The 23,788-nt window shown below is 43.8% G+C and overlaps 1 long non-coding RNA gene across 1 annotated transcript; it reads right to left on the reverse strand.

Annotated features, from left to right (window-relative positions):
- Positions 1-1,793: 1,793 nt before the first annotated feature.
- On the reverse strand, positions 1,794-2,937 carry LOC309843750. The gene is made up of 2 exons (XR_014300324.1): positions 2,762-2,937; positions 1,794-2,379 (listed from the first exon to the last, which is right to left on the reverse strand). It is a non-coding gene; the product is annotated as an uncharacterized lncRNA (long non-coding RNA).
- Between the last annotated feature and the right edge of the window lie 20,851 nt (positions 2,938-23,788).

The raw sequence follows: 23,788 nt of genomic DNA on the forward strand, positions 1-23,788 counted from the left end.
AATGCCAGCTCAAGTCATTAGATCCATCAGGATGCTGTCGAAACAAGCAATGCCAAAGTCAGTGGTTTAACACAACAGCCTTCATTTCTGGCTCTTGTTACATGCCTCCCTCAAGTAGGGGGGGTCTGCTCCACGCACACAAAACCATGATAATGGAGCCCCCCAACCCCCATGTAGATGCTACCCTCTGGAATACGCTGCTTTCTCCTTGCCCTGGAAGATCCCAGAAATGACACTCCCTTCTTCTCATAGCCCCTTGATCAGGACCATCACGTGGCCATGCCCAGCGTCAAGGGGGCTGAGACTTGAGAGCTGTTCTGGGCACTGCAGTCAAAGAGCACAGAGGCTTCACAAGGCATGCCCAGCTTTGAATGCTGGGCAGTGCTGGAGGCGTGACAGTTTAGCATCATCTCTGACAATATGGAAGAGATGGCAGGGATGGGTAAGTGGTAGGAATGTGCACTTATAAAGATAGAATATTCGAGAGGGTCACTGACAGGCATCAGACTGGCTGTTAGGCAGGTGGCATACATTGGTTGTATGTTTGTGAGTTAAAAGGGCAGGAATCAAGGCTAGAATAATTCCTATGGTATTGTTTTAATGGATACTCCTGGAAACTCACATAGGTGATTTGTAAGGCGTTCAAGTGTTTGTTTTTTGTGTTTGTGTGTGTGAATGCTTGTTTGGAGTATGGAGAGTAACAGGATGCCTATTTTTATGAAGAACACATTGTTTAAGTTATTTTGGGTTAATATTGAGTGCGTATTCACATGACTGGACATTCTGTGGCACTCATGTTTTTGCTCCCCACCAAAATAAGAAGTAGAGGAGACACTTGAATATAAGAGCAGAGATTAAATCTACAACTAAATAATAACAAATAACTAAATATAACTATAACTAAGTAACTATATATAACTATAACTAAATAATAATAAATAACTAAATAACTCTTCAAAGAAATCAGGTACTCAGTGTACAGTCGAGATCCCGAGAGAGAGCATAGTAGTACGAAGGCTGAAGTTCATCTAATTTACCGTTGCATGTTCCTAGCTAGTCTTTGCCGATTTTCCAAATGCTCTAGTAATTTCAATGTAGTTTGCATTATCCTTGGATAAAAAAAAAAGAAAGCAGTGATTGATACATTCTACCATTTGGTTGTTTTGGTTGGTGAATTATTAAGCAAATATTCTCTGTATCTCATCATACTATTTTGATGGTAGTGCATTGGAGGGTACCTGGTGAATTTAGTGTCAATGAGTCTATTTTTTAAAAAAAAGATTTTATTTATTTATTTTTTAAAGATTTTATTTATTTATTTGACAGAGAGAGATCACAAGTAGGCAGAAAGGCAGGCAGAGAGAGAGGAAGGGAAGCAGGCTCCCTGCTGAGCAGAGAGCCCGATCGGTCCTGGGCTCCATCCCAGGACCCTGGGATCATGACCTGAGCCAAAGGCAGAGGCTTTAACCCACTGAGCCACCCAGGGGCCCCTATTTTTTTTTTTAAGTTAACCATTTAATGAATATTTATTGTTTTGTTTTGCTGAATGAACTCATTTACTATCTTTTTTCTACTAAGGAAAGTCCTCTGTAACATTCCGTTAAAGCTAATAATGAACATGACCACTTTTTTCTTTTAAAGATTTTATTTATTTATTCATGTGAGAGAGAGAGAGAGAGAAGTAGGCTCCCCACTGAGCAGGGAACCTGATGCAGAACTCGATCCCAGGACCCGGGGATCGTGACCTGAGCTGAAGGCAGACGCTTAACCATCTGAGCCAATCAGGTGCCTACTTTTTTTTTTTTTTTTAATTTTATTTATTTATTTGGCAGAGAGAAAGAGCACAAGCAGGGGGAGAGGCAGAGACAGAGGAAGAAGTGGGATCCCTGCCTAACAAGGAGCCTGACACAGGACTCTGGAATCAGGCCCTGAGCTGAAGGCAGACGCTTAACTAAGGGAGCCCCAAACAACTTCATAAACTTTAGCTACAATGATTCTTTCCTCATATGAATACATCCTTCATGCCAGCCTTACAAACACCTTATTCTTAAGATTAAAAAAAAAAAAAAAAAGATATAGGAGACTTTAAAAAGTGGACATGAAGCAAGGAAAGAAAGACTTAGAGAAACAATACAAGTGTTTCAGAGCAACTTTCAACATCTTCCATGAGGGACTCCATTATGGTCGAAAGGGTGTCAAGTCGCTACTTTCCTTACGAAGCCCGAGTGTTCCTGTTCCCACATCCTGTGAGGCTGATGCCCACGAGGGGATGTTCTCTTTCTTCCTGCAGCGTGCCTCACTGAGCATTTCTCCTTGGTCATCGGCGTGCAGGCTGGCTCGAAGATGACCCTCAGTCAAACTCTCTTCTTTCTAAGAAAACTGAAAGATCGTCAAAGGGCTGGTTGGCTGGAAAGTAGAGGTCACCAACACGGATATATTTTAAGGTTGCTATAAAAACAAGATATAAAATATAATGGGAAACTTCTCGACCCTTCTCGCTTCGTGGCACTAACAAAGCCCACAGAAAGTTGAGCAGCGCAGCTGGAGAAGATGCCGTGTGGTATGGCTACTCTAGATTGTGCTCCAGAGGGAGAAGCTTTGCTAAAATCTCACAGGTCGAAGTAATAATCAGGAATTTGGATGTTCCCAGAGAAAGATACATAGTGCCTGTTAAATATAATTTCAATTCTATGTATAAGAAACAAGTACAAAAGTTCTTTTTCTACAAGATCTAGTGGACCCCTGCCATCCGTCGACCTACCTACAGCTTGCTCCCCGCCATGCCATCAGCTGTACCACAAGACCCTGGGTGTCAGGAGCGGACGAGTCTTTGTTTCAGCTCTGCCCCCAACGAGAAGTGGAACTCCAGCTGATCTGTTGACTCTTTTTTATCTTCTCTAAAGTCATTCGGTTGATGATTTTTAAGGATTCCCGGTGCTGAAATGGAATGACAGCCAAATGTTCTTCAGAAGGCTGTGTATAAAGTCACTGAATTTTTTTTATTTTTTTCCAAGAGGACAACCAGATTGGACATGTCAGGTGGTCTTGGCATGTTCCTTGCTGATTTTCATAAAGGTTTAAAAAAGAGATCTCCAACTGCCAAGAATCCTCAATGGGGAAGAGACAGTCTCTTCAGTTTTCCTAGCAGTGGAAAAATGGGATATCGACATACAAAAGAATGAAATTTGGACCCCTCTTGGTGCCACTCACAAAAATTAACTCAAAATGAATTATAGACTTAGCCAAAAGAAAGGAAGCTGTAAAACTCCTAGAAGGAACATAAGGAAAAAGATCATTGACATCAGTCTTGGCAATGATTATTTTTGGAGCATGAAAGCAAAAACCAGAAGCACAAGTACTAAAGCAAATATCAACAAGTGGGACTCCATCAAACTGAAAAGCTTCTGTGCAGCAAAAGAAAGAATAAAAATGATGAAAAGGCAACCAATGGAATGGGATCAAATATTTGCAAACCTTATGTCTGATAAGGAATTAATAACCAAAATATATAAAGAACTTACACAGTGCAATAGCAAGAAACCACCCTCCGAAAACCAAAAACCAAACCAAAACAGAACTCAGTTAATTAAAAATGAGCAAAGGACTTGAATAGACATTTCTCCAAAGAAGACATCCAGGTGGCCAACAGACCCATGAAGAGGTGCTCAACATCACTGATTCTGGGGGCAATGCAAGTCGAAATTATAATGAGACGTCACCTCACACCTGCTAGAACGGCCATGACCACAACAAAACAAAACAAAAAAACCAGGAGCTGACAAATGCTGGCGAGGATGTGGAGGACTGGGAACCCTTTTGCACTGTGGGTGGGAAGGCAAACTGGTTCAGTCGCTGCGGAGAACAGTATGGAGTTTCCTCAAAAAATGAAAACTAAGACTACCCTGTGATCCAGCAAATCCACTTCTGGTGTATATCTAAAGGAAATGAAATGGCTATCCTGAGGCGACCTCTGTACCCCCAGCTTGTTGAGTGTTACTCACAGTAGCAAAGACTTGAAACAACCCAAGCACCCACTGATGGCCAATTGATAAAGGAAGTGTGGCATATGTATACCAAGGAATATTATTAAGCCATAGAAAAGAAGGAAATTCTGCCATTTGTGACCACGTTGGTGGATCTTGAGGCTAAGTGATGTAAATCGGACAGAGAAAAGAAAGACAAATGCCATTTGACCTCATGTACACCTATAATCTAAAAACATCGAACTACAGGAAGGGTGGAATGGTGGTGACCAGGGCCCAGGGGGAATGCGGAGATGTTCGTCAAAGGGAACAAACTTTCAGTTACAAGATGACTAAGTTCCAGGGACGTATCATGTAGAACATGGTGACAATACCATATTGTTTACTTGAAAGTTGCTATGAGAGTAGAGCTTTCTTACCATAAAAACAACCACAACAAAATGGTAACCACGTGAGGTGAAGGACGCCTTGACTAAGCTTATTGTGGTAAATATCTCACAGTGGATATGTCTATCAAATTATCACATTGTACACCTGAGGCTTATACAATGTTGTAGGTCAGTTGGCTCTCAATGAAGCCAGAAGAAAGAGGGGTCTCCAACTGCCAGTCAAGCCTGGCCACATTGTGCCGATGGCAGGTCTTCTTTCCCGGCCCTATCAGTGCCCGTGGAGGCAGAGAAAGGCGCTTCTCAGGGGTGACTGAAGAAGCCGAGCACCAAGTGCATGAACTGAAGTTTGCTTCTGAGAGAATCAAGATGGGAGCCGGGGGAGTGCCAGGAAGCGTGACTGGTAGCGCTAACCAGAGCTCAGCTCGGGGTTTAAGCCCAGTTTCCACTGCGTTGAGCGGGATCGTCACCGTTTGTGCTCAGGGCAGTGTTCGCGCCCAAAGGCATTTGGGGCCAGCTCACTGTTGACATCTGGCAAGGGCTGGGTAATCTGATATTTTCGTTTATCCTTTTAAGTGGGGGTGGAGGGAACACCTAACTGCTTTTTCCAACTAAAACTAAAAACCACTCATCCCAGAACACATGAAATGAAAACATGACACATGTTTTTCCTTGAGCACTTTGCGCCCTGCGCTGTTGCTCCGGATTCTTTTGTTTGGCCAGCTCGGCCTGCGGTCTTCCCCATCGCAGATGATGGCAGCTCCAGCTTTCCAGTTACTCGGGCCAAACCCCTTGGAGTTCTCCCACAGGAAATCCTCTTGGCTTTACCTTCACTCGGTATCCAGAATCCAGCCTCTCCTCATCATTGCCACCGCTGCCCCCCAGCTCCGGGTTCCCATCATCTCTCGGCTGGACTCTTGTGGACACCTCCTATCTGCTCTCCCTCCTCCTGCCTACACTTGGCATGGCAGCCAGAGCGAGCCTGTGACAACACAAGGCAGACCACACCACACCTTTGCTCATGGCAAAAGCAAAAATTCTGTGTTCTGTAAAGCTTTTCAGGATCCGCTGCTGTGCTGAGTCTCTGACCAACTGTCCTACTCCTCTTGTTTATTCCTCTCAGGTGGTAGATGGCTCCTGGTCTCTCAAGCCAGCCAAGTACATTCCTGCCCCAGGGCCCTTGCACTGGCTGTTTATTCTGTCTGCAACGCTCTCCCCCTAGATAACTGTCTAGCTTGCACACTCACTTTCTTTGGGTCTTGATATTATTTCACATTCTCAGGAAGGCCTTTCTGGCCCCCAGATCTAACAGCGCAAACTACCACTGATATCACCTGTATCTCTTTCTGCTTTACCTTCCTCCATAGTTCTCACACCATCTAGCATCTAGTGTATTTTCGTTTCATTCATTTATTCTCTTTCCTCATTAGAATGACAGCTTCTTGGAAGTGGTTTTTGCCTGTTTTGTTTGCTGCGGCTTTCCCAGCAGCGAGGAAGTGCCCGGACACAGGAGCTGCTCAGTAATGACCAGGTGGTGGTGGTGGTGGTGGGTGGGGGTGGACGGTGAACACGGCCCTCAGGCCACAGAATATGTGCCCATAGCACTCTCCTGCCCAAAGGCAATGTGTTCGGCTCTGCCTTTTGCTCCTTTCAGGGAACACAGGGGAAGTGTCCCATTCCATCTCTCTCAGGACTTTGATACCCAGACCATGCCCAGAATTGCTGACCCAGGCCCCAACACTTCTCTTTCTTGAGAGATCTCTGTCTTGATGAGAATCATGGTAATGAGACAGTAGACCCTTGACCCATCCTGTCTTTTAAACTGCAGCTCTGGGGCTGACTGGTTTGCCTTCTGGAGCAGTGCCGCTCACACTCAAGGGTGCACAAGAATCCCCTGGGGGTCCTCTTCACCTGCAGATTCAGACTTAGTTCATCTGAGTGGGGGCCAGTCGGCTCCCAGATGCTGCTGCTGCTGAACTGGAGCCACGTGATAAACAGCAGGTTCTAGTACACGTCTTCTCCACAGGCAAACATTTCAACGGGGCCCCATCATACTGCATTGGAGCCCCAAATCAGCACTGAAAGAGATCCAAGCACAGGGGCTGGGTCTTGTTAAAGAAAGGGCTCTGGGGCTTCCTGGCTTTATAAGCAGCCCCCGTTCTGGGAAGACCCAGTCTTTATTAGGGCAGGGCCCACTGCTACCCCTTCTCCCAGGGTTTCGAGGCCCTGGGCTCCTTCCAGAAGACTTCATGCTTTCCCACCATCACCCAGCTGCCAATATTTTCACACAAACCAGGGTGACTTTTCAGAAAAAATATGGACTGTTAATTTCTTGAGTGCTCCTGCCCTCCCCTCCCCGCAAGTTCTTTAAACTTGCTCACATTCCCTCCAGTCTCAGAGGAAGAGACCTAGGCTTTGCTTCCTCTATTTTTACCCCCCCCCCCCCCACACACACACACCTCTGCCTCACCAGGTGTCTTCCTCCAGTGGCTGCATAGAGTGGGTGGTTCCGGGTTGGGGGTGCTCCTACATCACATAGCAGGCTCTTTCAGGCTAGATGACCTCACCCAGGTTACTCACCAACTGTAAGCCTCATCTTGCTCATCTGTAAAATGGGGATGACAACAGGGTTTACCTCATGGAGTTGAGGAGTGAAAGGATTAATACTGGGGCGCCTGGGTGGCTCAGTGGGTTAAGCCGCTGCCTTCGGCTCAGGTCATGATCTCAGGGTCCTGGGATCGAGTCCCGCATTGGGCTCTCTGCTCAGCAGGGAGCCTGCTTCCCACTCTCTCTCTCTGCCTGCCTCTCCATCTACTTGTGATTTCTCTCTGTCAAATAAATAAATAAAATCTTAAAAAAAAAAAAAAGAAAGGATTAATACTGGAAAAACATTTAGAATAAGGAACCAGCTAAAAGTTCTCAGTTCTTATTTTGCTCAATGATCTCTTCCCTCATAGCTTCAGGGTTGGATGGAAAGAACAACGAGGACTGAATATTGTCCCTTTACCTGGAAGGCCCGGCGAGAAGGCTCAAACTTCTTTTTCTTCAGAGTGGAGGGAATTCTTCCCAAGAAGGTTCTTCAGTCTTTTGTTGGGAGGTGTCCTCAAGGTCACTAGTGGGAGGGGGTCAAGGGTGTCTACTCCCGTCCATCCTGTCTTTTAAACCAACTTGACTCGTTGGGTTTCCCCACACCTTTGGACTCCTCAGCCCTGCCCACAGAAGCAGTAGTTTTGGACCTTCTCTCTTTTCTTGAAACCTTGCTTCCTACTCAGTCTCCACATCTTCTTGCCCTCCTTGAGTTTGATTCTCAATGCTGCCTCCCCACTAATGCCTTAACCTAGATGACAGATTTTGGCTTTTGTAGCTTTGACCCTTGGTACCCAGAGGTTACTTATTCCCTCATTGTCTGGCTTGCTCTACCTTTGATCCCTCTGGGTTCCCTTGTCACTGAGCCCCAGCCTGCCTTGATCTCATGGCAAGGCTGGGTGGACCAGTCAGCCCTGCCCTGTGCCCTCAGGGAGAGCTAGATATCGGTGTGTGATGACAAAACTGATGGGGCTTTATGTGTGCTGAACACTTAATATTGTCTGGAGTGGTTTAGAGGGACTGTGTCATTTTATTTATGAGCTGCAAATCTGTCAAGTTTTATCCTCATTTTGGAGGTGAGGAAAGTGAGAATACAGAGCCCCACATGTGCTGATTTGGTATAAAGATTGTTTTGAGCAGAAGGCAATTGAGAATCAACAGATGTGTTAAAGAGTTCTCTGCCTTTCCTTTATCTGCCTCAAAGTGGGGAATAAATTTTCCTTTTTGGAGGTACCTTCTCCTCCAAAAGGAAGGGCAGGGTGGGGAGCTGACATTGGGTTAGGCTCTCATAGACAAACCTTAGGAAAATCTTGTCTTCCATGAGTCTCCCCGTATCTTTTCTGGTTACTTCCCCATGGTTTAACCCCTGGGAAGCTCCAAGCCCTTTGCCTTCATTAAAATGGTACATGAGCCTCTGGGTCTAACTGCTCTTTTGAGGTTCGGTTCTTTTCTCCTATGCAGGTAAATATTAACAGAAGTTGTATACCTTTTCTCCTGTTAATCTGTCCTTTGTTAGTTCAATTCAGGGGTCCCTAGCTCCTAAAATGAAGAGGGTCCCCAACATGGTAAAAATGATGTAGTTCATGGGCCCTGAGAAAACCTTGCTCTGTCAGTAGCACCTGTCCTGTCTCTCCCCTGTCCTCGCCTTAGCCTAGACCCTCTCAGCTGGCTATTAACGCAGGATCTTCCCAATGGCTCAGTGTTCTCAGGCTCCTTTTCCTTAACCCACACTCCACACTGTTCCCAGGAAGCTTCTGCAAGGCAGGTCTGAGCGTGCCCAACTCTTGTGTGAAGCCCTTCAGAGGCTCTCTCCTCCAAGGGAAGTCCCCATACCTGTCCACTCTCCAGACTCCCTCTCTCAGAACATTCTGGGCTCCTCTGACACTTGCTCTCTCCCCTGCCCAGATTTTCTTCCCTCAGACATGGCCATCTGCACAGATGATCTGTTGAACTCACCTTTCCAAGCTCATCTGGAACAGCATCCCGTCTGCGAGGCATCTCCCAGCGTGGTTAGTCACTTCCTCCCCTGCTCCTTGCTGCTCCCCTCCCTGAGCCCTTGCGACACTGCGTTCTCATGATCTGTTTCCACACCAGGCTCCCCTCTACTTCCCAAGCCTGCGTCCTCCTTGAGGACAAGGACCGCAATGTACTCCCTGGACGCCCAGCCCAGAGGGTGGCAAGGGGCGGGGAAGCATTTCAGAAAGGAGAGGCTGACCACTGGCTTTACTGTAAGTGATTCAACAAACGACTCTTTCACATCCCCTTTATGCGAACTCATTTTATTAGAATTATAATATCTTAGAGCTTTAAAGCCTCTTAAAGTGTTTCTCCCCCCATCCTATCCATCTGATGGCCCGGGAGAGGACGGCCCAGAGGGGTGGAGTCGCTGGTCTGGGTAAAGGCTGGTCTCTCGCTCCTCTGGGTCACCGTCCTGTATGTTGTTTGGTCGTGGTGCCCAACACTGAGCGGAAAAATCGCCTCACATTGGCTCCCACTACTGCCCTGTTATGTCTGGGTGACGAAGGAAATAGCCTCTTACACCAAGAACACATGTTTACAGTACTCTCATTTAGTGTCCTGGGCACTGCTGACATTCGCTGAATTAGAACAATTTGGGAACATTTATTTTTATGTGGAAAGATTGTTAATGGCACTCTAAAATTATTAATGTAGCCTATTATAAATGATGAGAAAAAGAACCCTTACATGTTTTGTTTTACCTTTCGAAAGACCCACTTGAATATCAGAGAATGCTAGGAATTAAAAAAAATCTTCACCTAATGTAACTATAAAATTATTCCTGTGTGTGTGTAAAAACCTAAGAATGAGCTCTATTAATTTATTTTTTTCTGGATTTCTTGAGGCATGATTGATAAATAAAAACAGAATATATTTAGAGTATACAACATGGTGTTTTGATATAGGCATATGTTGTAAAATAAGCATCATAATAAAGCTAATTAACATATCCATCACCTCACATAGGTGCCTTGTGTGTGTGTGTGCGGTGAGAACATTTAAGATCTACCCTCTTAGTAAATTTCAAGCACACTGTACAGTATTATAAACTAGTCACGAGGCTGTAGATAAGCTTTCCAGTACTTACTCAAAACTGGTACGGCATAAAGAAAATTTGTACCCTCTGACCAGCAGAGAATTATTCTTTTCCACAGAGCATCGTTATTAACAATTCACACAAGTATAATTTCATTTTGCAGAAATAAGGCCTTTGATATAAAATAACTTCTGTTGATCCCTGGCATCTTGGGGGTCATACCAGGGTGAAACCTTCCCTGGTAGAGACAGAGAGTCATGAGGGCTGTCTAAATGGACTGAGCATTTATTATTCTGTTTACACAGCACTTTCCTTGCCTTCTGAGACTGAGTTTCAGGAAGTTCCTGGCCTACTATATGATTTAAAAGGGAGTCCCTTTTTTAAAATTTGGCCTCACATCCCTGGCATTGCGCTTGTCACCAGACAGGAAGCTGGCGGGAGCTGGGCCAATCACAAGACTGTATCCCTTGGGAACAATGACTGGTCTGAGGAGGGGGCACGTGTCTTGAACTAGACTGATCTGTGTCATTCAGTGGCATTTATGAAAACAAAAGCCGGGGGCGCCTGGGTGGCTCAGTGGGTTAAGCTGCTGCCTTCGGCTCAGGTCATGATCTCAGGGTCCTGGGATCGAGTCCCGCATCGGGCTCTCTGCTCAGCAGGGAGCCTGCTTCCCTCTCTCTCTCTCTCTGCCTGCCTCTCCATCTACTTGTGATTTCTCTCTGTCAAATAAATAAATAAAAAATAAAATCTTAAAAAAAAAAAAAAAAGAAAGAAAACAGAAGCCGGTCAGAGGGAAGAAGAGATTCTTTACTCTCTTGCCTTGATGCTGGGAATTTGCGAATATATATGAAGGGTAGGTCACTCTGGATCTAGCCAGGTAGGTAAGGGTGACTTGTGAGAATGAAGTCAGCCAGCGGAGAGAAGCAGAGAGAAAGGAGGAGAAAGGGATTTTTAATAGCGTTGGGGGGGCCCGGTCCAATTGTTCGAGAGACACTCCTCTTTTTCGGCTCTGGTATCAGTGAAATACACTTTTTCTTTTTTGCTGGTTTGTGTTTTGAGGCATTGCAGTGAACTGTTCAAAGAGTTCTAACACATGCAGATTTTGTTTTGCTTTCTTAGATAAACAAGCTAAGCAAATATGCCTTCTCTGCCCTAGAATGGAGATCACACTCTCTGTGTGAAACAGATATTTACAAGTAGGCCACATTATTTATTTCTAACTTCTCCCTTACTTCAACATTGACTTTATATCATTTAGTGCAAATAGGAAATTAGAAAAAGAAAGTTCGAGAAAGGTGTCTAGCCACCTGGCTAAGCACATCCTACTGCCGGGTAGCCCGGTCTTCCAAGCAGACTTTAATTTGGAATTTTCTTTGAAAGCTAACCAGTTTTTGTCAAAATGCTTGCTCCTATGGAGAACTGGCTCTCTCAGGAAGCAGCCTAAAATAGCAGGTAATGCCTTTGAAAAACATTTTTTTTTTTTTTTTGTCTTAAGACCCTGATCAGATGTCATAATAGAACAGTGAGCAGGTGCATTAATCAAATAACATGTTTACCTTTTGTATTAAGTTCTGGAAATTTGAAGGCAGGACAACAGATGGATTTCATGCAGCATCGTGTAAATCATAGTTTGCTTGATAGGGAAGGTTTTGATTTCTTTTGAGACTTTTTTTCTGCAGGAAAGGGCTGTAGCCTGGTGCATGGGTAAAAGAAAAGGGAAAGAAAAGCATCATTGCAGGAGTCTAATGTTGGCACAACATGCATGCTCACCTAAGAGGGACAGGCCCAAGGAAAACACGGTTCTCCAACACCGTCTACTGCATTTGGAATTGATTCTTGTCTGACACGTTCTTTCCACAGGCGGAAGGGAAAACAGTAGAAAATGAGGACATTTCTATCAACTTCTGCAGAGCCGAGGGCAAACCATGCTTAGACCCTCTGACTTTCCTATTTAAAACTTCATTCTGAATGCATTCGTATTGAGAAGGTTTATACAGTTCTGAAGGTAAACAGGAATGGAGAGAGCGAGGGAATCTAAACTTGTCTTGCAACCCTCCCCTTGCCCAGAATTCAACAGATGTCCGATGGGATAGCTGGCAGGAGGCTTGGATGAAGTCATCAGGGAACTGTCTGGCTAGTGACTCATGATTTAAGTTTGTTTAATTGTTTTGGCAAAGTCAATATGTTGCTCTTGTGTAGCAATAGAAATAATGAGGGTATTTGGTTTGATGCTGTTTCTGTTTTTTGAAGGAGCTGCAATAGAATTTTTGGTCTTAATAGAATAGAGATATGAAACCAGAGAATGAAGATGCTGGGTGACGACATCTATTGCCTAAGTACAGGTTTTAATGAAGGCTATTCTCAAGGAATAGAAACTCGTTCCTCTGATAAAGTCTTAAAATATAGAGGAGATGGCAGATTTTTTAATAACTGTTTTGTCTGTGAATATTAAAAATACTTTGTAGCTGGAAATTGTTTTGTGACTAGAAGATTGTAATTTTAAAAAAGATTTTATTGATTTATTTGAGAGAGAGAGATAGCACAAGAGGGGAGATGGGGTAGAGGGAGAAGGAGAAACAGATTCTCTTGTGGAGCAGGAGGCTGGATGTAGGACTCAATCCCAGGACCCGGAGTCATGACCTGAGCTGAAGGCAGCCACCAACCTACTAAGCCACCGAGGTACCCCAAAAGTTGTAATTTTCTTGGTAAGTATTCCTATTTATATTTTTCTGTATGTCTGTTTTTTTTTTCCTTTTTAAAGATTTTTATTTATTTATTTATTTATTTATTTATTTGACAGACAGAGATCAAAAGTAGGCAGAGAGGCAGGCAGAGAGAGAGGAGGAAGCAGGCTCCCCGTTGAGCAGAGAGCCCGATGTGGGGCTTGATCCCAAGACCCTGGGATCATGACCTGAGTCGAAGGCAGAGGCTTTAACCCACTGAGCCACCCAGGCGCCCCATTTTTTGTGTATGTCTGTTTATGGTGACACTTTATTTACCAATATTTCTCAGTTAGCTGCAACTTTCTGGAGACCCAAAAAGTGAGAAAAAAGTGGCCAAATGCCATGCCCCCAAGTCCATTAACAAAATCCCTTGCCCTTTATCCATAGATGTTCTTGTGATTGTCTAGTATTTTCTGTCTTGAGTAAAACACTAGAGCTTGCCCGTCCACCCTCTTGCATGAACCAGACCCCTAGGAACAATCATCCCAGCTCATCTGTTCCAGGTCATTCCACACTGACCTCCCAAATAGCTCGCAAACTCTCTACCCCACCTCATCCATGGGAGTTCTTCACTTATTTTGTGCAGTAGAAACCTTTAGCAGTCTGACAAAACCTACGGGCTCTTTTTTAGAATAAGACTTAAATTCAGGGCGCCTGGGTGGCTCAGTCATTAAGTGTCTGCCTTCGGCTCAGGCCATGATCTCAGGGTCCTAGGATCGAGCCCCGCATCAGTCTCTCTGCTTGGCGGGGAGTCTGTTTCTCCCTCTCCTACTCCCCCTCTTCTGTTCCCTTTCTCGCTGTCTCTCTCATTCAGTCAAAATAAATAAATAAATAAATAAATAAATAAAATATTTTAAAAAGACTTAAATTCATTAAATAAAATACATATGATTACAAAGAAAACTGATTTTGCTGAAAATACAGTTATCAGAATATTCTAAAAAATTGAGTTATAATAACATATGTGTTCCTTTACTAATACCTTGGGTAACACAGTACCATGGCAGGCCTAACACCTGCAGTATTTTCCAGGAGTGACAAGCTTAACGGATATCTTGATATGTCCGTGGCTACTGTGACGTGACTGGCAAACTGAGATTCCTCTTGGTTGCGATCCCACGTGCTGCTGATACTGCTGTGCTGTGCGGTCTATACTCATCACGTAAGGAAATACTAAGTTTCATGCCGGAGTTGGGGAAATAAAGAAGAGCTTCTTTTCCCACCCAAGTTCACAGATGTCTGCAGAGCCCACGCTGAGAACCCCTCCGCCAGTCCAAGCCACCATCGCGGGATGGTGCCGCGCTCTCTTATTGGCTGTAGAGCACACACTTGCCCACATCTAAATTGCCCTCCCCTCAGCAGCCCACGTAGTGTTTTCAAAATGCAGAACTGAATGTCACCTGTCTCCCCATCCACTTACACCTCCATTGCTCTGAGAATGGAGCAAAAAGGTCCCAAAAGGTCTGGGTCTCGGCCATGGGTGTCTCGTGTCATGGGTTCCCTTCATCCTTTTTCGACCACAGGGCTTTCGCTTGTGTTGTCCGCTGCTGGGAATTCTTCCCCTGCTCTTTCTCATGGGTTAACCCTTTAAGGCAGCTCAAGCGTCAATTACTCAAGGGAGGTTTCTCTGGCTTCCTGGATATTTCCAGGATCTCTTATACCATAGCTCCCTCATTCTTAAGAGGAGACGTTGCATTTATTTCTGTGATCCTTTGACTGATGTCTTTGCATGCTCACCGGCTGTGGGTGTTACATGAATCAGGCTCTATGCTGTGTCTAGGACAGTACCAGGCACAGAGTAGAGCCTCATTAAATACTTGCAGAATGGAAAAACGAGTGAGTGAACCATTCTAGCAAGCATTTCAGGAGCAGAAAGTGGAAGGGTTGGGGGTGAGGAGGAAGACACCTGGGGTTGGGGGTTAGAGGCAGACACCTGACATCAGGAAGAAGTGATGAAACGCTCATTCTCTGGGTTGGGGAGACAGAGACCCTGCAGCAGGCAAAGAAGTAACCCCAAACAGACACTCCTCCCCCACATCAAAGCCTTTCAGTGTAATAAAAAAGGGTGTTCTGAGTACACTAATAGGCCCCGAGAGCCCCACTGTGTTACAGGAGAGTACATTAACTTGCGTTTCTAAAGTCAACCCTAAATATTAAGAAAAGGTTAAATTACATTATTGTAGTCACACAATAAAAAGGAATGTCATAAAAATGACAAAAATTACAACTTGCTCTTGAAAAGATTATTTGGAAAATAATATATGAGGTCAGATGACTATGCTGTGTGTAGAAAAAAGATACATATATATGTATGTGAATGTTGTGTATGTGTATACATATGTATATTTATTTTCTGGAACTATATTCTTTGATGCAACACTTAGATATTTAATTTCCTTATTAGATCTAAAAGATATTCCTTCAACAATATGAGTGAGAAATAGACTGTTCAGTGGGTTGTTGATAGGAGTGGAGAATGATATCCATGAGGCCAGCTTTGGGTAAATTTCTCACAAACTGAGTGATACGTTCTATGGCATAGATTTCACTCCCACCTCTAACTAGACAGGATACAAAAGCAGGCTTATGGGATTGGGTTAAAATTTGTGGGTGAAAACTAAATATTCATCTTTGATAATTAAGAAATAACTCAAGGTTGACTTGAGTAACAAAATGTTGAGTACCTACCATGTTCAAGGCTTGGCAGTAAGTACTGGGATGTGTGGTGATCCCATTCCTATAGGAATGATGGGTTATTACCAGAATTGGACTGTTGTATGTGGATTTCCCCATCTTTTAATGGGGAAAAATGTACAGTATAGATATTAATCCTTGGTCATCAAAAGGCAGCACATTTTCATTCTGAACGCTCACAGCAAAAGACGATCACTAGGCATTCACCCCGCACACCTTCAGCCTCTGTGGCAAAGCTTGGGGCAGCGACTCCCTTCCCGAGGGACTACTCCCCCTGAGCTGTTCCAGGCAACACTTCTTAATCTTTTGGAGAGCACCTCACAAACACTGCCCAGTTTGGATTCAAATAAAAAGTTAACTGATTGGTTTATTTCCACATCAACTGCTTGTTATTTACTTAAAGCAAAACCACATAAAATCCTCCTTCCTGTGGACCAAGTTGGGGAGCCCAATCTGGAAAACTGACGGACTGTGTTGGCTGGGGCAGAGGGCCAGGGTCCAGCGATCAGTGACTCGTTGGGCCTATTTTAATCCCTCTTTTCCACCGAGTTTGGATTCAGCAGCCTGAAACAATGCCTATGAAGCTGTCACACTGTTGTGTCAAAGGGGCTCGACCACCTTTGGGCTGGGACCATTGAAATGATGGACTGTTATGGTCTTCCCTCTTAATGCTCATTTAATGCCCATTCAGGGAGTACTTCATTTACACATCATTTATATGCTAGGCTGGTGCAATTTTGGGTGAAAATTCAGTATTGCTCTTGTACGAGCGCTGTGTTTTCATTTAAATAAGATGAGTCCCTGGTACCCTAAACGCAGGCCTGCACGTGTATTTCTAAACTATTTGCCGTAAGACATATCATGGATTACATGACAATTTTTGATGAAAACAAAGCTCAGGAGGAGGAAAGGAGGAAAAATAGGCTGCAACAAGAAAACATTCATATTTTGTGTATGATAATTTTTTTTATTAAAGATTTTATTCATTTATTTGACACAGCAGGAGAGTACAGACAGGGGGAGCAGCAGAGGGAGAGGGAGAAGCAGGCTCCCCACTGAACAGAGCTGATTCGGGTCTCTATCCCAGGACCCCAGGATCATGACCTGAGCTGAAGGCAGACGCTTAACTGACTGAGCCACCCAGGCGCCCCGTGCGTGGAAATTCTTGAGAAGAATTCAGAAGAATTACAGTCCTTTTTTTTTTTTTTTAAAGATTTATTTATTTGACAGAGAGAGGGACAGCAAGAGAGGGAACACAAGCTGGGGGAGTGGGAGAGGGAGAAGCAGGCTTCCTGCTGAGCAGGGAGCCCGATGTGGGGCTTGATCCCAGGACTCTGAGATCATGACCTGAACCGAAGACAGACACTTAACAACTGAACCCTCCAACCCCCCCAAGAATTACAATCTTGTGTAATATGCTTTAGCTAGAGGTTTACCACTTTATCTGCATTTTAGGTTTTATAGTAGGAATACAAACTGCCTGTATAATGCAAATCTTGGAGTAATTGTTCAAACCATAATGTAGTGCATTCACCAGATACTTCGACAGATTATCAAGATCATTTCTGATTTCTATGTCATAGAATTAAAAGACATAAAAGGTGACTTTGTGCATATACAGAAATAATCCAGATTAAAGGTTAACAAATATAGAAAAGACTATCATGGTCCACGGGCAACTCATCATACCCAGGTATTGAAACAGAAGAAAATTCTTTTTCAAGTGCGAGTTCTGTTATGTTGAAGAAATGACTGGGTAACCAACAAGGTCTCTTCCCTTAGAGTTTAGATAAATAAGGATGCAGATTTCACTTCCTTCAGGTGATTACAAGTAATCAGGATGAGCATTTTAAAGTCCTCCCCACAAGGATAGTCATCAATCATTTGCAGTCTATTTCTTTTTTTTAATGGGTGTGTAAAGCGACAGAACATGCAACGGCTTAGGCTGTTCTTTTAATTAAAATTGGAAATGAAAGAGTTATTTAGGAGATATTTCTCTGGATGAAGAATATTGGTATTTTTAATTGAACTTTGAATTGGATTTCCCAGAAATTGGACTTTGGGGCTTTCGTTGGGACCACATGGAGTATTTTTGCAGATTAATGACTGATCATTTGAAGAGTCAAAAGGACTGGCGCTGGCTTGTGATGTGAGAACATGAACTGCCATATTACCATTTTACCAGTTTATTTGGCTGTGGTTTGAGACCCAGTAACAACAGGTAGATTACAGAGTGTTGCTCTTCCTCATTTACAGTGGATGGCATGGCTGGCAGTGATTTACCCCCGGTAACTAGCCCCCCTGCATTTCACACCTACGGTTTAGAAATGCCGCTTCCCCTCACTGAACATGGAAGCTGGAGATAGATGGCTGTGTACCTGACTCACAACTCTTTTTAGCGTTCACGGCCTTCTGCTCCTATAAAACTTTGGGGTTCGGTCAATTTGGGGGAGTGTTCTATTTCCGGCCTTCACGCGTCCAGATGGCTCACATACAGAGGACTCTGTTATACGGACGACCGAGGTCTGCGAGGAGTCTGCAGGAAAGGCAAGAGAAGATGGCAGAAGACAAGTGGGAAATCAAAAAGAAAAAAAACACGGAGAGTTAAGTCTCCGGACCAGCATGACAAAAGATTTCCGGTAGCCAGTGAGAGCCCTCCAGCACCCCACGTCCCGCTGCATGGTGGGGTTCACACACCTGCATCCCACGAGTAGCAAGTGGAGAGCTGGCTTGTCTTTTGCTTGCTGGACCTCCCAGGTCTGCACCGGCCTGCCTGCCTGCCTGCCTGCCTGCCTTCCTCTTTCTTTCTTTTCCCCCCAGGAGCTTCACTTCCACTTTTTCCCTGCATCAGGGGCTCTTTTTACCCACCTGTAGCGGGCGAGGGGGCCTCTCGGGACCAGGAGCCCCAGGGCCCAGGGCTGCGGCTGCCCAGCCCGCGCCAGCCTATAGAATGGGTGCGACCTCCACGGGCTCTCCAAGGCCTCTCACCCACCCGTGTTCTCCACTCCTAGAGGCTCGGATTTCAAATACATCCTTCCAGCGCTGGAAGAGTGCCAGACAGAAGGGCTACAGGTTAGCGGGGTGGGCCCCGAGGCCAGGAAGGAGGAAGGCAAGATGCGATTTTGTGTCTTCTCACTTTCCCCTATTTTTACAAACCTTTCACAGAGGCTTTTTTTTTTTTTTTTAAATCTTATCCTAGAATCAACACTGGGCTTTGTGCATCTCTGTATTTTTTTGTTTTCTATTTCACTCATAACTGCATTTCTATTTTTATCTTTTTAAAAAAAATGTCCTCGCTTGCTTAGCTCATTAATTCTTGGTCTTTAAATTGTCTAACTTATGCATTTAAGGATTTACAGTTCTCTCTATGTACTATCTTTGCTGCATCCGTAAGGTTTCATGTGTAGTATTTTCACTATCATGAATTTCTGAATATATCTAATGCCCATGATTTTTTTCTTGCCTGATTAGAAGTTTCTTCTTACAATGTCCAAATATGTGGTTTCCCCCTTCATCTTTTTGTTAACGACTTCTCATCCCTCACAAGTGAATTGTTTTATGGTTATAGGACAAGGTTCCAGTTGACATGGATTTTTGAAATTTCCTGAGACCTGCTTGTTGGCCTGGAACTGTGGCCTGTTTCTGTCAGTGTGCCACGTGGTGTGCTTCGGAAGAATGCATGTTCTCCAGTGGCCGCAGCCAGGGTTCTACCTCCCGTGACCCTTTCGCCTGTAAATGATGTTCAGATCAGCAATGTCTGTGTTGAATCTTCTCCTTTGGCCCCTTCAGATTTACGTTCTTGGTTTCCTCACCCTGATATGCTGCAGGAGGCTGACCTGTGTGAACTCTGTCAGGAACTTCCTAGCCCTGTGTCTCTGGGCTCCACTGATGGAGTTTTGAGGAGGTGGGTGGAAAGAGGTGGAGAGAGAGAGCAGAGCATTAGCCCTCGCAGCTTCCTCCTGTGGGGCCACTTGGCAAAGATGGCGCCCCTCTGTCAGAGGTGGCAGAACTTGTCAGCTTTCGCCTTTAGCTATAGCTCTCACTGGTGTGGGTGACCAAGTCCTCTTCTGGGCCATTTAGCTCCCATTGTCGTGCCACTAGCCCTGCACCTGCTGCTTCATCCATATTCGGTTGGGTAACTTAACCTGACCCATACCTTGTGAATATTTCACTAAAGTCTCATCATCTTGCCACCGGGACCCAACTGATGTAAACTCTGAACTCATTTTTGCCTACTTGACCCAACAATAATTGAGAGAGATGGGATTACATCTTCCTTTATGATAGTGGATTTGCCAATTTCTATGCTTTATATAACTTGAGGCTATTTTTTTTTAAGTGCATGCAAGTTTAGGATTGTTGTATCTTCCTGGTGAAGTGAATCTTTTATCATCATATAGTGGTCTCCTTAATAGTTTTTGGTCTCAGGAGCCTTTTATTTTCCGAAAAAATATTGAGAACACCAGAGAGATTTTGCTTGTATGGGTTCTATCTATTTAAATTCACCATGTTAAAAATTAAAACTGATAAAAGATTGAAATATTTAATAATTTAAAAAAAATAATAGTAATAGGCTCATTACATGTTAATACAAGTAACACTCTAAAGATCTTTAAAAGTTTTATTTGCTGAAACAAAAAAATAGAAGAGTGGCATTGCTTTATATTTTGGTAAACTTCCTTTATGTCTGATTTGTTAGAAGACAACTGGATTCTCATATCTGATTCTGCATCTACTCTGTTGAGAAGTGTTGTTTTGGTTAAAGTTCAAGTATACCAAAAAGAAAAATAATAATCCAGCTTCACACAGATAGGTAGGAATCAGCCTTATAACAGGAATCAGCCCTATAACAGTTTTTTCAGAGAGTTATGGAAATTCATCATTGATACTACTCTCAAACTCAACAAGTGATGGTTAATTACAATAAGAAATTTGAAAACAGATCAATGAACTTCTCATAATCTGTTATGTTATAACCCATTGATCTGTTTTATATTTGAGTGGATCACTTACCCATGCATGATTTTATGTTATTCAGTGTTCATTCGGAACATAATGGTTCACTGAGCTATTTAGATCTTCTAAATGTTGACACATTTTGTTATATAGTATAAAAAAGAAATGACATCTGTCCTGTACATTTTATATAATGAACTAACTCTAGCTTCAACTCTGCTCCCAATACTGTCCTCGGGAAGTTATTTCTAGCCTCAGTTTTACCATGTGTAAAATGGGGGTGATAATTATGCTTTCCTCTCATAGTGTCTTAGAGGGAGAGATGAGATAATGGCTGTGAATGTATTGTGCGAATGTTGGGATGCAATTTAGATGTAAGGATTAAAAGATTAGCAAATGTGTCTTTATTGTCTCTTCTTTAAAAATGTCCAGATATCAACCTTTTCAATAAAGCCATGACTATATTATCATTCATATTCTTTTATTTATAGAGTAATTGATAAAACTTTTTTTGCCCTGGGAATCAATAATTTGTATTTTGAATAAAATTGAATAAAAGAATATTAAAGATTTTTGAGTGAACAAAGGGACACATTTGGCTCACTGACATGTTTGTTTTTCTTGAATTGGCACTCACTAAGGATGAGGTTCAACCTTTTCACTGTATGGAAAAAGTAGCTGAGAACCAGAGAAGTTCAATGACTTGCTCAGGGCTATGGGTCATGTGAAAGGCAGACTTGGTTTCAAAGCCTTCCTTTCCTGATGCCAAAGTTTGCTCCTTTATACTGTTTCTCAAATTTCTAGTGGTGAAATTTTGGGTATCTTCAGAGGGAGCAAGAGAGTGCATATGATTTATTTTTATTTCTTTAATTTATACGTTTCTAAAAATCATCTCATGCTTTCTACCGATTCTTTCTGAATTCATGGCAATCTTCTGAACACTTGGAGTTTTTGGCAGCACATTTGAAGGTCAACACCTCTTCAAAGGAAAAAAAGGAGAACATTGAAAAAAGTTTTCAATGGTCTTCACATTATTTATTTGCTGACTCTTTCAGCACCAAGTGCTGAACTTGCTAACTGGCTGGGCTACACTCCTATACATTCATAAGGGGAAAGGTCTGGTGAGCGGCATTGAATGTGGGGTCCCCTTTTCAGGCTGGCTTGACAATTATGCTCTATCTGTTTCCTTCCACCGGCAGGAACTTGTACCAGACCCCAGGCTGCACACTGTGACCCATTCAGCTCAAGATTTCATCTGGCGGACTTTGCCAGTGTGTATTCTCATTACAGCAAAAATACAGTTTACACATCGATCAAACTTTGATGGCATCCCCGGCAGGTTTCGAAGTTCACCAGGGTCCCAAGCACAGAGGGGAATGAGGCGGATGCAAGAATTTGCCATAAGAAAAGCCCTGAGTATATTAACACCCTTTCTCTCTGCCTCTGCTTCCCCCAAATCCTTCCCAGGGGATCATCACACAACTCCTCGAAGAATCTGTCCTGCCCTATCTCCTGACCCATCCAGGGAATACAGCCCAGGTTTAGTGTTAGCGCTCCTCACCTCCCTTGCTAATTCGGTGGGGTTTGGGAGGAATCTTTTCTTCCCTTGTCTCAATAGATACCATCAGCCAGTCTTACTTGGGCCTCAGGGAATAAATAAAGGGCCAAAAGAAAAGACCCCCAGGTATCTGAGTTGTTTTGGGATTCTCTTCTCTTGCACTATGTCTTGCCTCATCCCCAGCCACTTTCCATGATGCTACTGGCTTTTTCTGGACCTCAGAGTGGTGTGTAAGAGCCTGTAAGGGATTCTTGCCTTAATTTTGCTGGTGTTCTTCCCAGGACTAGGACCTTCACCTTGGAAGTGGGGCAGAGCAAGGGACTGGGGCTGGGCGGGGTTGGCAGGGGCAGTGGAATTGAGAAATTATTTCCAAGAGTCAATCTATTTATGGAGAAGATGTTGGAACCCGTATCTCAACTCCAACGAAATACTTGCTAGAATCATTCCCAGAAGACACACACAGACACACACAGACACACAGAACACACACACACACACACACACACACACACACACTGAGTTTCACCTAAGTGGCAAACTTAAAGATACAAAGGATATAAACTTGGAACAAAAGAACACATTCTAAACTATAGCCCTAAGACTGGACCCCCCAATGAATATCCCTTTCCCACAGAAGAGTAAACAAACAAACCAACAAACCAACAAACTTCCCCTCCACCCCCAACAAGGAATCAGTCCAACAGATTCAGTCAGCACAGGAATGGGCAGGGTCACAGGCTCATTCTACAGTTCATGATACGAACGTTGTCCAAACGTGCCCGAATCTGGACTGTCCATTCGGATGCAGGAGACGGGCTCTGGCGTGAGAAAAGCCGAAGGTAAAATAGCCACCAAATTATTTGGGGAGAAAATGAGCCCAAATACCCCACCCGCCGAACAAACAAAAATACGGATGAAAAGAAATGGCTGAATATACTGAGTTATGTAAGAGTCTGAGAAAGAATTCATAGGGTTTCTGGAAACGCAATTTCATCAAGAGCTGGAGGAAAATGAAAAGGAAGACAGCGGGCGTAATTGCCATGAGCAGTCGTTTCCTGCTGTGACAGAAGAGTCTTACTATCAGCTCCGTAAGAATACATCCAGGCAAATACAGAAAACATGGAAATAAATACTTCCCATAAAATCAGGATGGGAGGACAAAAGGGCACCCAGAGACATGCCGCGGGTAGCAGAAAGGAGAGTGGGCAAAGGCCAGCTAAGGTGATAATAGAAACAGAGAAGTGAGGAGATTACATCTCTGCGGGCATCGTTAGGGTGAAGGAAAGCAGGCAAACGGAAGGTGCTTAAAATGTAACAGAGCAAAGCGTCTGGAACAGCGCAGGTCAAATCCTGTTAGAGCAAAGGGTGTCACAAAGGAAATTTCTTTATAACAAAAAAGGGAGGACAGTAAATGCTGGAGGAGAAGTGGCCGCTAGAAGTCAGGAGAATTGGGTCGGGGTGCAGGCCCCTTTACCAACCCGTTTCACGTCCTTGGGTGTGTTCGCTGACCTTTCCGGGTCAGAGCTCTCTGGTCTGGAACATCAAGGTCTTGGACACAAGGAGTGATCTGTAACTTTTTGGCAGCATGACCCCTTGAGGACTCTCATGAAATATATTGATCTTCCTCTGGGAAGAGTTTCTGTGGCCTTGCACTAGATTTTTCATTATATATATATATATATATATATATATATGAGGCAGTCTGTGCTCTCAAGGAATGTATAGTGTAGTTGGGAAGGTAAGATAGGAACTTGTGAAACGTGAAGTTATGATAGGGGATCAGCGGAAGAGAGAAGATGGCTGGATGGCATCTGTCGTGTGGGTGAGCCTCATAGGTCCCTATGTGA

This window comes from Mustela nivalis (assembly GCF_964662115.1).
Source record: "Mustela nivalis genome assembly, chromosome: 11".
Classification (NCBI taxonomy): Eukaryota; Metazoa; Chordata; class Mammalia; order Carnivora; family Mustelidae; genus Mustela; species Mustela nivalis.